Source organism: Hylobates moloch, unplaced genomic scaffold, assembly GCF_009828535.3.
Source record: "Hylobates moloch isolate HMO894 unplaced genomic scaffold, HMol_V3 SCAFFOLD_11, whole genome shotgun sequence".
In the NCBI taxonomy this organism is placed as follows: Eukaryota; Metazoa; Chordata; class Mammalia; order Primates; family Hylobatidae; genus Hylobates; species Hylobates moloch.
This window is the reverse complement of record NW_026652286.1, coordinates 28,817,876-28,832,890: the sequence shown is the minus strand read 5'-3', so window position 1 is coordinate 28,832,890 and position 15,015 is coordinate 28,817,876. Positions and strand designations below refer to the sequence as shown.

At 40.6% G+C, this 15,015-nt stretch overlaps 2 pseudogenes; both read right to left on the bottom strand.

The window, feature by feature from the left end:
* Nucleotides 1-2,149: 2,149 nt before the first annotated feature.
* LOC116477239 (mas-related G-protein coupled receptor member X1-like) lies at nucleotides 2,150-3,115 on the bottom strand (annotated as a pseudogene).
* A 6,459-nt stretch (nucleotides 3,116-9,574) lies between these two features.
* Nucleotides 9,575-12,412, bottom strand: LOC116477238 (monofunctional C1-tetrahydrofolate synthase, mitochondrial-like; annotated as a pseudogene).
* Nucleotides 12,413-15,015: the final 2,603 nt, after the last annotated feature.

Sequence of the window (15,015 nt, the reverse complement as noted above, 5' to 3'; positions counted from 1 at the left end):
AACAACTGAAAGGTCAGTTCATTGTATGGACTACCTCCATGGATACTGAAGTCACCAAGAATGAGAACATGGGGTATGCCTGAAAGAAGTTTATAAACTTGGCATATAGGTTAGAAGATAATATGATATCTTATATGAGCTTAAAGTATTCTTACAGTGAAAAGAAAAAGGAATATTACTGAAATCAAAATAACCAGTTGCCCAGAGAGAGCCAACAGTCTTTGGTTCAAATTTCAGGTGAAATTTCTCTCCAGGGCTCCTCATTATGGACAAAATTGTTAGCTGAAGCTGTGCAATTGATGATACCACAAACTCTCAGGGTTGACTTTCCTAGTAACCCCCATTCTGAACTGATGACATCACATCTAAACCCCATGCCTGAAGCATTGGCTGCAAGCACTGTCTTCCTGCTTCCTCTGACCTGCAAGAACGCTCACATACAGCCAAGTCCTACTATGGTGTTTGTAAATTAAGCATGCACATATAGGATACAGAATCAGCAAAGAGCTGATCTGTAAGAGCAATCAATCTGGATTCAGAAGGCCTGAGTTCTAAATGCTGAACAGTGTTATAAGAGCCATCAATGCATTTTTTTTGGGGAAAATTGAAAGCAATAGGTTTCTTTACCACTTTCATAGCTACTTTATACTGTCTCCTGAGTACTCAAATTGCATTTGTCAGCTCCCTTCTGTGAGGGTCAATCTGAGGGGCATCCTCACTGCCTGTGAGCAGCACAGAGCCCACTGCGATGTCCCATCTTCTCTTGGTGGTCTCTTCTGTCTGCTTGAGTTACCTGTGGAAAGAGTAACTAATGGCAGAGAAGAGTCCTGAGTTTGTACTGATCCTAAGTTTTCATGATGAAATGGTTTTAATTGTGGTAAAATTTACATAACGTACGTTTTACTACTTTAACGATTTTTAGTATACAACTCAGTAGCATTAAGTACATTGCCAATGAGATGTAACTGTTACCAAACAAAAATTTTTGTGCTCATTAAATAATGATTTCATATTCTCCCCATCCCTAACCATCAGGTTCCTCCTAATCTATTTTCTGTGTTCATCAATTTTCCTAGATTGGATACTGGAAAAATTTGAACTTACAATATTGTTCTTTTGTGTCTGGCACAATGTTCTCAAGGTTCATCTATATTGCAACACGTATCAGAACTATGTTGCAATGCTAAGATATTATCTAGGTACTGTAATTGATATTATCATGGAAAGGTCAGATACCTTCATTCTTGCTTCTTATGGTGACTGGCCATGAAACTAACTGAAAGTTACAGCCAGAACAACTTGTACAAAAATGGGAAGTATCCAGAATTCCTGTACAATTGAAGGAATCTGTCAGCAAATAATAAATGGTTTTAAGATAATTTCTACGTTGAAACCAATACTGAAGTTGCAGATGACCAAATTAGAACTTGTGGGGCATATTTGTAGACTCTACACTCGTCCCTTTGTCCAAGAAAGCTAAATAAGCACTTACTAGTTCTCAAGGGGAAGGGGTCGTGGTTATCTTAACTTGAAACCAAGGCCAACATGTCACCATGCCATGGACAAATGACAGCACAGGACTGTCTATAAAACCAATTTCCTAGACTGTTTTTATGAATACAGAGAATCTGTCTCCAAGGACGTTATTTTCCCCTATATCTGAGAATTCAATGAAATTTACAGGCAGCAGAACTCACTTATCCAGAATGAGCTTCCTCCCTGCAGCAATACCCCTAATCATAGAACGAAACATGGTTTTTAGGTGAACAGTCCGAGAGAAAGATAAGGAATCTTCCCTTCGATACTGTCCGGTAGGAAATAGTTATAAAAAAAGGTTTTCCAGTTCAAGACAGGAATTCTTTCCATTCCCATAAAAGTTGAAAGTTTTCAGTAAGAAAAATTTAATGGAAGATAACAGGGGAAATTTGTTGGTAATATGAAGAAGGATCTAAACAGTGTACTTTCAAATTAATGATTTCTCTGAGTAAAACTAGAAATGTGAGATTAAAAATAAAACTATTTGAAGATATTGAGGGAATCACTGAGGCATTTCTGAGGCACAAAGATGAGAAAAACGCATATAATTGTCAAGGGTGCAGGGCAGTGTTGCTCTCAAAGTCCCGTCTGACTGACAGGGCAAGGCTCTTCCTCATGGCCCCAATCTGCTTCCCGACAGCTCCAGGGTTTCCTCAGGAAGCCGCCATCCGCCTTCATCCACCTCAGGCATGTCCTGCAGAGCCCTCTGGAGAACCAGCTAGAGAGTCTTCCTGTTTTGAAGCTGCCTAAAGGTGCCCATGAAGAAGTAAATGATGGGACTGGCACTGCTGTTAAGAGCGGACAGGAAAATGGAAACTAGACGAATGTGACAAATCCACGTGGATCCAGAAAAATAGGAAAAACTGAATGCTGAAGGGCAGGCCACAGAGGAGGAAGACCAGCACTATGAGCAGGATGGTCATGTACAGCCTGGTCAGCGGCATCTTCCAGGATCCACAAAGGATCCTGACCAGCAGGACCAGGTTGGACCCACAGAGAACCACACGTAAAAAAAATCAGCCACATGACTGTGATGAAATCTGATGTTTGACACCAAACAGAATCAGCACCACTAAATAGGAAGCCACAGAACATCCACTCCAGGATGCTCCACAGCAGGGACAGGGCCCAGAGCAGGACACACACGACTGCTGACAGGTGCGCGGGGGTGGCGGCAGCGGTACTAGATGGGCCACAGGATGGACAGGCAGCGCTTGATGCTGATGGAGCCCAGCATGCTCAGGCCTGTAAAGTAGAGAAAGGTCATCACAGTGGTGAAATAGGTGGAGATGGAAAGGAATAAGTCACTGTAGAAATTCACAGTTTCTAAAATCTGGGAGCAGAGGCAGAGGAAGTCGGCCCCGGCCAGGTTGAGGATGTAGAGGGAGAAGGTGTTCCTGTGCATGCAGAATCCCAGGAGCCAGAGCACAACTGCATTTCCTGCCAGCCGGACCAGGTCAACGATGAGGAGCAGCAACATGAGGATTATGATCTCCATGCCGCAATGTTGAAGATGGGTCTCCTCAGTCCTATTGATTGATGTCAGTTCTGTACCCAAGGCTGGGATGGTTGGATCCATGCACAGAAACCCTAGTCTGGTGCCCCTGGGAACACAAACAAGATGTGATCAGCAGCTGTGTGATCTCTGATTTCACATACATTCTATTATGTGAGAATTATTGTCCCCATTTTACAGAGGAGAGAAACAGGCTTGCAGAGAATAAGCCACCTGTCAAAAGGTGAGGAGTGCTGAACTCCAGTTTCAAATCCAGTTCTTGCTGACTCTAAAGCCTGGGCTCTCTCTATTGCAACACAATTTCTCTACTGACATGGGAATAACATGATGATGAAAACATCCCCACTCAACTGGCCAGAGCTGTGGATCCAAGCATTACTGGGTTCTGGTTAGAAATTTTCTCTCAGATGCAGGAGTTTGGATAAAGAGGTGGACACCCTCATGATAAAAGTGGTCATCATGGATGAAAATGAAGGCCAGGCATTATTTACATGAGGAAAATGTGACATCTTGCTAGGACAAGTGTGATGATGACTGGGCCTGGTGAGCTAGAAATGGCTCAGTGTGCATCTGTCATTACGGAGAGGAGCACTTTTATATCCCCAGTGCCTAGCTCCATGTGAAGCACCCTGTGTTTTGTGTAAATACTCATTCAGTGAATAAATGCATGAATGAAGAGCCTAATGGTAGTGATAGCTTTGGATTAAAAGGAAAATAAAAATAAAAACACCAAGGCATTAGAACACATACATATAATGAGATGTAAAAATTTCATTCATCAGAATTTTATTTGTTCTGTCTGTGTTAAAAGGTGTTACTGATATGTGCCCAAATACCTGAAGTTGACCACTGATGTCCCTTTGAAATGAGGACTCAGTGTAGCTTTGCTGAACACCTAGAATCTCTTTTGTACACAGTGTTGGGGTAGGGTGTGGTCTGAGTTGAACTGCTCAGCAATATAGAAGAGGAAAGAGTAAGCGTGGGTGAGGTCTGAGTGCCACTGAAAGAGGTAATTGAAATGTGGCAGTATCTTTGGAGGACTCCTAAGTGCTCTGCTGGGTGTACACAGTGCAAAACAACTTGATTCTGTCTCAAAGGAGATCTTTGGTAGACTTTCTCTGTTGATGCAAACATTTGTATGAGAGGAGTCCATGAGAGGAAATAGGAGTTCAGCGCTTGGAATGAAAAAAGAGATGTTCATGTAGATTTCAGCTGGTGAAACAAGACTAGCTCATATCTGGCTGAAAAACAGCAGCTGATTGAGATTGAGAGTTTATTAGGGATTGTCTTAATGCTCTCAAGAGCCTAGGAGGTAAGAGTATTATTCCTACATGGCAGAGAATGAAATTAGAGCACAAAAAGAGTGAGTTATTTGTCCCTGGCCTTACACAGTGCGGATTTGGACCCAGCAGAGCTTCCTCAAGGTCTACCCTTTTCACCAGCCCTTTGGACCCAGCACCACTGTATGTCTATTATACATGATAGAGGGGGAAGGCAGAGGAATGACTCTCAAATTTAACCCAAGTTGGCAGTCAAAAGTTTGGATTGAAAAAAAACAAAAAAGCTAACCTAAACAAACTCCAGATAGAGAATGAGAAGCAAATCAAATAGGGAACCAAATAGAGTTGAGAGAAAACCAATTAGGAACAAATGGAGGAGCTCCTTTCTGCATCACAAAGGCTGCCTTTGCTCTGGAATGCCAAGGATTCCAGGGGCTGGAGGCCTCCAGGTGGAAAGAAGACACACCCTCCTCTGGGAATACAAAGGAGCATCAGGAGTGGATGCATCCATCCTGAGCTCTCTTAGAGATACAAGCTGCCACAGCCTTCGTTGTCCTGAAAAGGAAATTAACGGAAAACCAGAACCTCTGTTAACCACATTGAAGACACTTAAGAGTTCATCCGCTTATTTTTAGGATATGATATATTTGTCTTCCTCACAAAACCTGAAGCTCCATAAAAACGAAGCTATGCCTGTTCTGGTTCACTGTAGTATTGCCAGCATTTAGCATGTGTTCCTCAAAGACCATCTATTGTAATATCCTCCTATGACATAAGAAGCTTCTGAGGCTTAAAGAATCAAAGAGTCTTCCTGAGATCACACTATGAAGAGTAGATCCAGTATAAGCCCCTGTTCCATGGAGCCCTGCATGAGACTTCTCTACTATTTTCTGCTTCATCAATCATTATTTTTGAGGAGCTCCTGAAAAATCTTGATGTGAGCACAGAATCTGAAACAATCAGGAGCTTTAGAGCCTACTCCATTGCCCCATACCCATTTTCCTTTTCAGTCACACAACAATTCTCAGCATTTAAAAGCAGCACAAGGACCCACATCCCAGTTTTCCTGGATGCTGGATGACATTGTATGACCAGGTTCTGGTCAATGGGAAGTAAGCAGATGTGATGTAAGCAAGTCCTGGTTCATGGGATCAATAGAAGGAGCACAGCCTTCCCTTCCCCTCTTCCTTCTCCATCAGGATGGAATGTGGAGGTGGTTGGCAGGCAGTAGGACCACAAGAATGAGGGCAACTCTCTAGACATTAGGGAGCAGCAATTTTTGGAGTCCTAATGTCTGATGCCTTGGAGCCTCCAGCTCAGGTCTTAAATACAGTCACTCCTGGGTATCTGCAGGGGATTGGTTCTAGAACCCCTGCACACACCAAAATCTGCCCATGCTCAATTTCCTTATAGAAAATGATGTAGTATTTGAATATAACCTATGAACTTCCTCCTTTATACTTTAAATTATTTCTAGATCACTTATAATACCTATTAAAATGTAAGTGCTATGTAAATAATTGTTATATGGTATTGTTTAGGAAATAATGACAAGAAAGAAAAGTCTGTACCTGTTCAGTACCTATATAGCTACTCCTGTCCTTCTTTTTTTGGGATATATTCTACCTGTGGTTTGTTGAATCTAGGGATTCAGAACCTACTGACATGGAGGGACAACTGTACTTTCTTGTTTAAGATATTCCTACTTTGTGTCTCTTTAGAGCAGCCAAACTTACATTCTAACAAAAAGGAATATGTTTTCTCTTTTTAAAATTACATTTCATTTCCTAGGCATTTTTGATAAATGCAGGTATTTCTCCATAAAATTGACAATAGAGAAAGAATTTCCAAACATAAAAAAATAACTCTGATAGAGCTGGAATGAGACATGATTCAATGAGATTTAGAGAGAGAAAACCCCAGGAGGTAGGAGGAAGATATAAAAAGGTGAGAGGGATAGTTTCATTTGCCATGAGGATTTGCTTCCCAATCTTCTCTACCCTGTTTCACATCCCAAGAGGGTGGCTTCTCTGTACCTCATCAGTGGTATTCTTTTCCTTTTGGTTTCTGGTTGAACTGAGACACTGAGAGACACTGGTAGGAGACTGGAAGGCAGGAGGGGAGTGATTCGGAATTTTCACCTCCTGGGCCTCTGCCTTTGTGGCTGTGTGTTGGTGATGCAGGGCTTCTCCACCTGCCTGCTCATCCTCTCTGAACCCTACGGCTACAGCTATGGCTATGCTCTCAATGGTAACTGCTCCTTCCCTGTCCCTTTAAGCTTAGGGGAGGAAGTAGTGCTCCACCACTGCCATTTAGGGTGCTTCCCTAGGCATTGTCTTTTCCCCTTACCCCTGCTCATCTTTGTACATAGTCCCCTCATGAAACACTCCTCATTTATTTCATTTTGGACCATCCGTTTCTTCCTTAGACCTTTCCAGATAGGCAAAGAAGAATAACTTTGAAAAGTAAATAAAATAATAAGACCCCTTAACCACAGTTCAGCTGTAGGAAGGAATACCTGCATATCCCCTTGCTCCTTAAATGAATTTAGAAAGCATCCTTATCTCCATGAAAGCAGATTGAATAGCTGGAATAAAGGGGGTGATATGGAGAGATGGATCAGAGGGAGGAAGGTCTGCTGACCCCATTTGAAACTCTCGCAGTCTGGGCTGCCAGCACTCAGTTTCTAGAAGGAAGCTTCATGTCTCCTGCCTTTTCCTGAAGGAAACTTATGACCTTTTGTATGCAGAACCCCAAGGTGGAAACACAGGTTTGTGAACTTAAAGCAGAAACAGTAACTTGCTGTGGAAAAAAGAGAGTTCTTGGTACATACCCTTACCTTTCCTCCTTCTTCTGTCCAAAGATGAAGAGCTGCCCCTTGCTAAAGGGGTAGAGCCTTTCTGGGATTCAGTGACTTCAGAGCACTATTCTGTGTTGTGTCATTTAGGAGACGCCTATAAGAGTTGGAATGAGAACTGGCAACCAATCCAGGTTTATGAAGTTGCAGACAGCCTGTGATTTCCTGTATGAGGACTGCAGGCAAATCAGAAGCCAGAGCTGTGTGAGCCATGATCCCTGAGATGTTTCTTGGCCTCTGTCCCATTATTAATACATATCTGCCACTCTCATCATATCCCATCTCATTCAACTTCCTGTAAGTAATTGATGTTCTGAACTTTTACAATTTATTATGGGCCTAGGTATCAATATCAAGCAATGTGAGCTTGTTTTGTGAGGCTTTATAACTAAAAACTAAAGTAGATCATAGAGTCTTTCAGGGCTCGCAATGGCTTGATCCCACTCTTGTGTGTGTGTGTGGGTTTGGTTTTCTAGGTCCATGATTATTTTCTGTTCAAAGACAAAATAGAAAACTCGAGAGTTTAAAGTTCATATGGAACCAAAAAAGAGCCTGCATTGCCAAGTCAATCCTAAGCCAAAAGAACAAAGCTGGAGGCATCACATTGCCTGACTTCAAACTATACTACAAGGCTACAGTAAACAAAACAGCATGGCAATGGTACTGGTACCAAAACAGAGATATAGACCGATGGAACAGAACAGAGCCCTCAGAAATAATGCCACATATCTGCAACCATCTGATCTTTGATAAACCTGACAAAAACAAGAAATGGGGAAACGATTCCCTTTTTAATAAATGGTGCTGGGAAAACTGGCTAGCCACATGTAGAAAGCTGAAACTGGATCCCTTCCTTACACCTTATACAAAGATTAATTCAAGATGGATTAAAGACTTAAATATTAGACCTAAAACCATAAAAACCCTAGAAGAAAACCTAGGCAATACCATTCAGGACATAGGCATGGGCAAGGACTTCATGTCTAAAACACCAAAAGCAATGGCAACAAAAGCCAAAATTGACAAATGGGATCTAATTAAACTAAAGAGCTTCTGCACAGCAAGAGAAACCACCATCAGAGTGAACAGGCAACCTACAGAATGGGAGAAAATTTTCGCAATCTACTCATCTGACAAAGGGCTAATATCCAGAATCTACAATGAACTCAAACAAATTTACAAGAAAAAAACAAACAACCCCATCAAAAAGTGGGCAAAGGATATGAACAGACACTTCTCAAAAGAAGACATTTATGCAGCCAAAAGACATATGAAAAAATGCTCATCATCACTGGCCATCAGAGAAATGCAAATCAAAACCACAATGAGATACCATCTCACACCAGTTAGAATGGCCATCATTAAAAAGTCAGGAAACAACAGGTGCTGGAGAGGATGTGGAGAAATAGGAACACTTTTACACTGTTGGTGGGACTGTAAACTAGTTCAACCATTGAGGAAGTCAGTGTGGCGATTCCTCAGGGATCTAGAACTAGAAATACCATTTGACCCAGCCATCCCATCACTGGGTATATACCCAAAGGATTATAAATCATGCTGCTATAAAGACACATGCACACGTATGTTTATTGCAGCACTATTCACAATAGCAAAGACTTGGAACCAACTCATATGTCCAACAATGATAGACTGGATTAAGAAAATGTGGCACACATACACCATGGAATACTATGCAGCCATAAAAAATGATGAGTTCATGTCCTTTGTAGGGACATGGATGAAACTGGAAACCATCATTCTCAGCAAATTATTGCAAGGACAAAAAATCAAACACCGCATGTTCTCACTCATAGGTGGGAATTGAACAATGAGAACACATGGACACAGGAAGGGGAACATCACACCCTGGGGCCTGTTGTGGGGTGGGGGGAGGGGGAGGGATAGCATTTGGAGATATACCTAATGTTAAATGATGAGTTACTGGGTGCAGCACACCAACATGGCACATGTATACATATGTAACTAACCTGCACGTTGTGCACATGTACCCTAAAACTTAAAGTATAATTAAAAAAAAGAAAAAAAAAGAAAACTCGAGAGTGGAAAATGTTACCTTGTAGTTCACACTCTTTTAATCCCTTAGTCCCATAAAATAAACATTCTAAAGTGTAAGCAGTAGAAATAATGTAAACTCTTTCATTGAAACTTAAGTAAATTAGTTTTTTTCAGACTTGGTGGAGGTCGTTTTGCTGAACACTATACTCTGTTGTGAATAGAAGAAGAAATCCTTGGCCTATTTCACCATTTCTCCAACATTGCATAAAGGACATTTTTTAAATTCAGTTTCTTCTCTAACTGCAGCAAAAAGGCAAGGAGGAGTCTGTTTCAGGAACCTGAATCAATTCCTATGAGAGCCTTGTTCACTTAGAACAAACCTTTAATTTGTTCTGTTTCCATATCAAGGTCTATGTCATGAAAGCAGGGCCAAGTGGCAGTCCTGGCACGATGCTCATCATTCTAACCAAAGGGCCAATGAACCCAGCACCTATGCTGGCCTTGACATCACTGAGAGGTACAATGAAGTCCCTTGGCACACTTTTTTTTGGTCAGGTTGGTGAGACAGAGAAAGGTGGGTCCTTGCCATGCAGATGGGCAAATTTCCGAAACCCTGTTGAGTGTTAACAATCTATTTTGGTTTGTGCCTCAGGACAGAGTTTGATATATTTGGCTCCATAGCCAGGGCCATGGTTCTTATCTCTTCCACAATTGGAAGCTGAACATCGTACAGGAAATGGAATCAGCTTCTTTTACTTGCAGCTTCTCTCACAGCCCAAGCCAAATCCACCAACTGTTTTCTACCAACTGACCAGTGATAGCAAGGGACTGCATCAAAGGCACCAGCCCATTTTGTGAGCTCACACACCAGGTCAATCTCAGCACTGGTGTGGATCTTGAAGACCTTCAGAGTCACCATAATGGGAACCCCAAAGAGCTGAGCAATCTGAATTTGCTGCTGGAGGTTACAGCAGCCATCTGCCACCAACTGGACGTTCTTTATGTTCTTTCTTAAGAGGAACACCAGCACTTACACTTGGCCCGCCACTGTGCATCTTCAGAGCTTGCCCCGTTGCCACCAACACAACCACACTGGGCACCAAGCTGGAAGCTTGGCACTTGTTGTTGAAAAATTTCTCCATTTCAATGTCAGCACCAAAGCCAGCTTCAGTCACTACAAATCCTTCATCACCAGCCAGTTTCAGGGCAATTTTATCAGCCAACGCTGAAGAATTGGCATGGGTGATGTTAGCAAAAGGGCCCACGTGCACAAATACAGGTGTCCGTTCCAAGGTCTGCATCAGATTTGGTTTCGCTGCATCTTTCATCAAAACTGTCAAAGCACCAGTCACCCCCAAATCATCAGTGTCACAGGCTGCCTGGTTTTGTCACTGGCCACCACCATCCTTCCCAGCCATGTCTTCATGTCTGAGAGGCTGTTCGTAAGGGCCAGCACCACCATGATCTCGCTGGCCACCACGATGTCAAACAGCGTTTGCCAGGAGGAGCCTTTCTCTGTGTTTGCCTGCCTGATGGTTATTTTTTGTAGAAATCAGTCGTTTGTATTTTTTTAATTAAATTTTTTTATTTCCATAGGTTATTGGGGAACAAGTGGTGTTTGGTTACATGAGTAAGTTCTTTAGTGGTGATCTGTGACAAAACTGGGCAGCCTGTGACACTGATGATTTGGGGGTGACTGGTGCTTTGACAGTTTTGATGAAAGATGCAATGAAACCAAATCTGTGAGATTTTGGTGCACCCATCACCCGAGCAGTATACTCTGCACCCAATTTGTTATCTTTTATCCCTCATCCCCTTCCCACCCTTTCTCCCTGAGTCCCCAAAGTCCATTGTGTCATTCTTATACCTTTGCATCCTCATAGCTTAGTTTCCACATATCAGTGAGAACATACGACGTTTGGTTTTCCATTCCTGAGTTATTTCACTTTGAATAATAGTCTACAATCTCATCCAGGTTGTTGAGAATGCCATTAATTCATTCCTTTTTGTGGCTGAGTAGTATTCCATCATATATATATATTATAGTATATATGATATAATATATATATAATATATATGTAAAAATTCATTTTACAAAAAAGATACTTGCACACACATGTTTATAGCAGTTTATAATATATATATTATATATATGTAAAAGAAGTCATTTTACAAAAAAGATACTTGCACACACATGTTTATAGCAGCACAATTCACCATTGCAAAAATGTGGAACCAACCAAAATGCCCATCAATCAACAAGTGGGTAAAGAAACTAATATATATATGTATTATATATTGTGCTGCTATAAACATGTGTGTGCAAGTATCTTTTTTGTAAAATGACTTCTTTTCCTCTGGGTAGACACCCAGTAGTGGGATTGCCAGATCAAATGGTAGTTCTACTTTTAGTTCTTTAAGGAATCTCCACAGTGTTTTCCATAGTAGTTGTACTTGTTTACATTCTCACCGGCAGTGTAGATCACTGTATCCATGCCAACATCTATTTTTTTTGTAGAAATTGGTCATTTTTATTCAATAATGTCTGCCATGCGATGGTGGAAGGGTGGGTGTCGAGACAGGCAAATTTACTCACTTTCTCTTCTGTCAGTGTGCTTTGATCCATCTTATTTATTCCCAGTTTTTTTTAGTCGAGTAATCAGAGAATTTTTGAAAATTCTCTGACACCATTCATTAAATGAATCAGCCGATTATACAGAGCCTTGTCTGTGCATTTTCATGCAGAATCCTTGGGTTGATGACAGCAGCTGGTAAATTATTGGCAACTGTGATGGCATGGATATCTCCAGTCAAGTGAAGGTTGAACTCTTCCATGGGGATGACCAGGGCATATCCACTACCCATGGCTCCTTCTTTCACTCCAAAAGTTGGTCCTTGGGAAGGCTGCCTCATACAGGCAAAAGATGGGACATGCAGGTGCATGGTCAGAGACTGCACAGCCCAGTCATAACTGTGCTCTTCCTTTCTCCCAGAGGGGTGGGCGTGATCCCAGTGACTAACATGTATTTTCCATCTGCTTGATCCTTTAACCTTTCTAGCACAGACAAAAACTTTGTCTTTACTTTTGCCATTGATTTTAATTTCATCTGCAAGCAATCCCAACTCATTATGGGTAAATGGATCAGTAGAAAGGTCTGCTTGACTCCATTTGGAACTCCTGCAGTCTGGACTGCCACCCTCTCCCATCCTATCCCATGTGGTCCACCTCCCTGTAATCAATTGTTGTTGTGGACCTTTAAATGTCTACTGTGAGCCTAGGTTCAATGTCAAGCAATGTGAGAGTGTATTGTGGGGCTTTATAAATGAAGAAAAAGGTATATCAGAATGTCATCCAAGGCTCACCATGGCCTGACCACAATTGATTTTTTTCTTTCATATATTTTTAAGTCACAGTTGTTATTGCATTCATATGTATACTTTCGTTCCAATGACAGAGAAGTGCATAAAAAGTGCAAGTCTCCTGAGTCTCTTTCTTGAAAAGCCACCACTTACTACACTTTCTATTCTTATTTGATGGTGATTATTAGCTGTGAATAGTAAGCTTATATTTATGTTTTGCATTTATTTGTATTATCAAGTGGACCAACTTAATTTTCTTATAAAATGTAAGTAGCACACATAGAATATCTTTCTCTACTTCATGATATTTGTTTTTATTTAGTATAAATATTAAAATTTTCTAGTCTTATTTCATATCTTCCCTTCATTTAAGTTGTTTTAATTAGAAACTATTTCAAATATTCAGAAAACTTCTTCAATATATTTGTCTTTGAGGAGAGTGCATGGAATTTTGAGGATCTGGAATAGGATGTCAACTTTCAATATATGCAGGAAAAGAATTTGATATGTGTGAGTGTATTATTATTTTCAAAATAAATTTTCAAACAAAAAATAAATTTAATGATGTAGCTAAAAGAAAGAGGTAAAAATTTGAAAAGATACGACAGAAAGAGAAAGAGAGTTAATTGGTGGTGAGAAACTTAAGACAATGAGTATAGAAAACTCTTCTGAAGAGATTTTCTCTAAAGGAAATAAGAGAAACCAGGTCATGGATGCATGGATGGAGGAGAATGTGGACTAGGGTGGTGACTTAAGCCAGCAGATGGGATAGCCTGTTTGTGCTGCACTGGAATGATCCAATACAAAGAAGCAAAGGGAGACGTGGTCATTATGCACAGTGTTTCAGTGCAGAGAGGGGTGTTTTCTTTATCAAAGTGGTGGTATTTTAGCAGCTGGTGTTTTCTTTATCAAGGTAATAATGCATTCAGGTATATATTTTCTTTACAAATGGCAGAGAACTGAATTCAAGGTCAAAGTGTCCTTGAATCCTTTTCTCCAGAGGACACCACTTGCTATAGTTTACATTTTTTTATTATTATCAGCTCTGAATAATGCACTTATATTTCATTTTAATTTGTCAGTATGAACAAGTGGACCAATTGATTTCTTTTACACAATGTAAAGAGTTCAGCACTCTTATTTTCTTTCTCTATTTAATGTCATTTATTCTTTATATTTGTTAGTTGTGAATTTTCATAATTTTATGTCTTTCCTCTTATGCTTCCATTCTTCTGCCTCATGCTGCAGCCAAATCAAGCCACTTTCATTTTAAATAATATAATTTGAATTAGATTCTATTTTGAAAACTGAGAAAAGTTCTTTAATGGATTATTTCAGCAAATATGTAATAAGGACCTTGTTACAGGCAGTATTTTGTCTCTACAATATTCATATGCTAATGTTCTAACACCTAAGTCAGAATGCTGCTGTATAATATTTGAAAACAGGCACTTCAAGGATGTAAGTAAGTTAAAAAGAGGCTGTTAGCTTGGGCCTTAATTCAACAGAACTGGTGGTCCCATAATAGGAGATTAGGACACAGACACACAGAGGTAAGACCATGTGAAGACACAGGGAAGAGAAGGTGCCATCCAACCCTGCCCACACCTTAATCTCAGACTTCTAGCCTCCAAAGTTGTGAGAAAATGAACTTGTGTGGTTTAAGCCACCCAGTTTGTGGTACCTTGTTGTGGCAGTCATAGAAAACTAATAGATATGTACCACGTCTCAGGATTTTTTTCAGGCACTTGAGTTGCAGTGTTGATAAAACTATACCATGGGCTTCTGGAGTTTATTTCCAAAGGGCTGAATGAATGCCCTCAGAAAGTAAATAGAGACTGAAAAGAGAAGAGGTCTGAAGTGTCTTCATCCATGAAACATCTGGAGAAGTTGGATCCAGCAAACCATCCATAGAGAAACTTACCAATGGAGAAAAAGTCTTAGAATTAGACAGAAATACATATGAGAATGTAGTATATGATAAAGGTTGCATGTCAAAAATTTGAGGAAAACATGTAAAGAAGCAATTGTGGGGGAAAGAAGAAAGCTAGGAAGTACAGTGTTTGATAATTTTAAGCCATGGAGTTATTGGTTGGTAATAGTGTCGGTAGCAGCTGAGCAGTTATAAAATTGACCCTTGGTGAGCAACATGGGAGTCATTGCTGATGCTGTCAATGTGTTTGCAGAGGAAGAATGGTCCAAACACTAACTGGAGAAGGTGTACAAGAGAATGGCAGGTGATGATGGGACTCCTGGACACCCCAGACATCAGCTGAAACACTGTAGAGAAGGAGACAATGAAGGCAGGTAGCTGCATGCTGTGTTACTATATAAACAACCAGCAGTGTTTCTATATACAAAACAGGCAGTAGGAAGAAATAAAAGAAAATGAACCTCAATTACATCTTCCGAAAAAGAAGGGAAATGAGAATGCTTAAAATCTAGTGTAA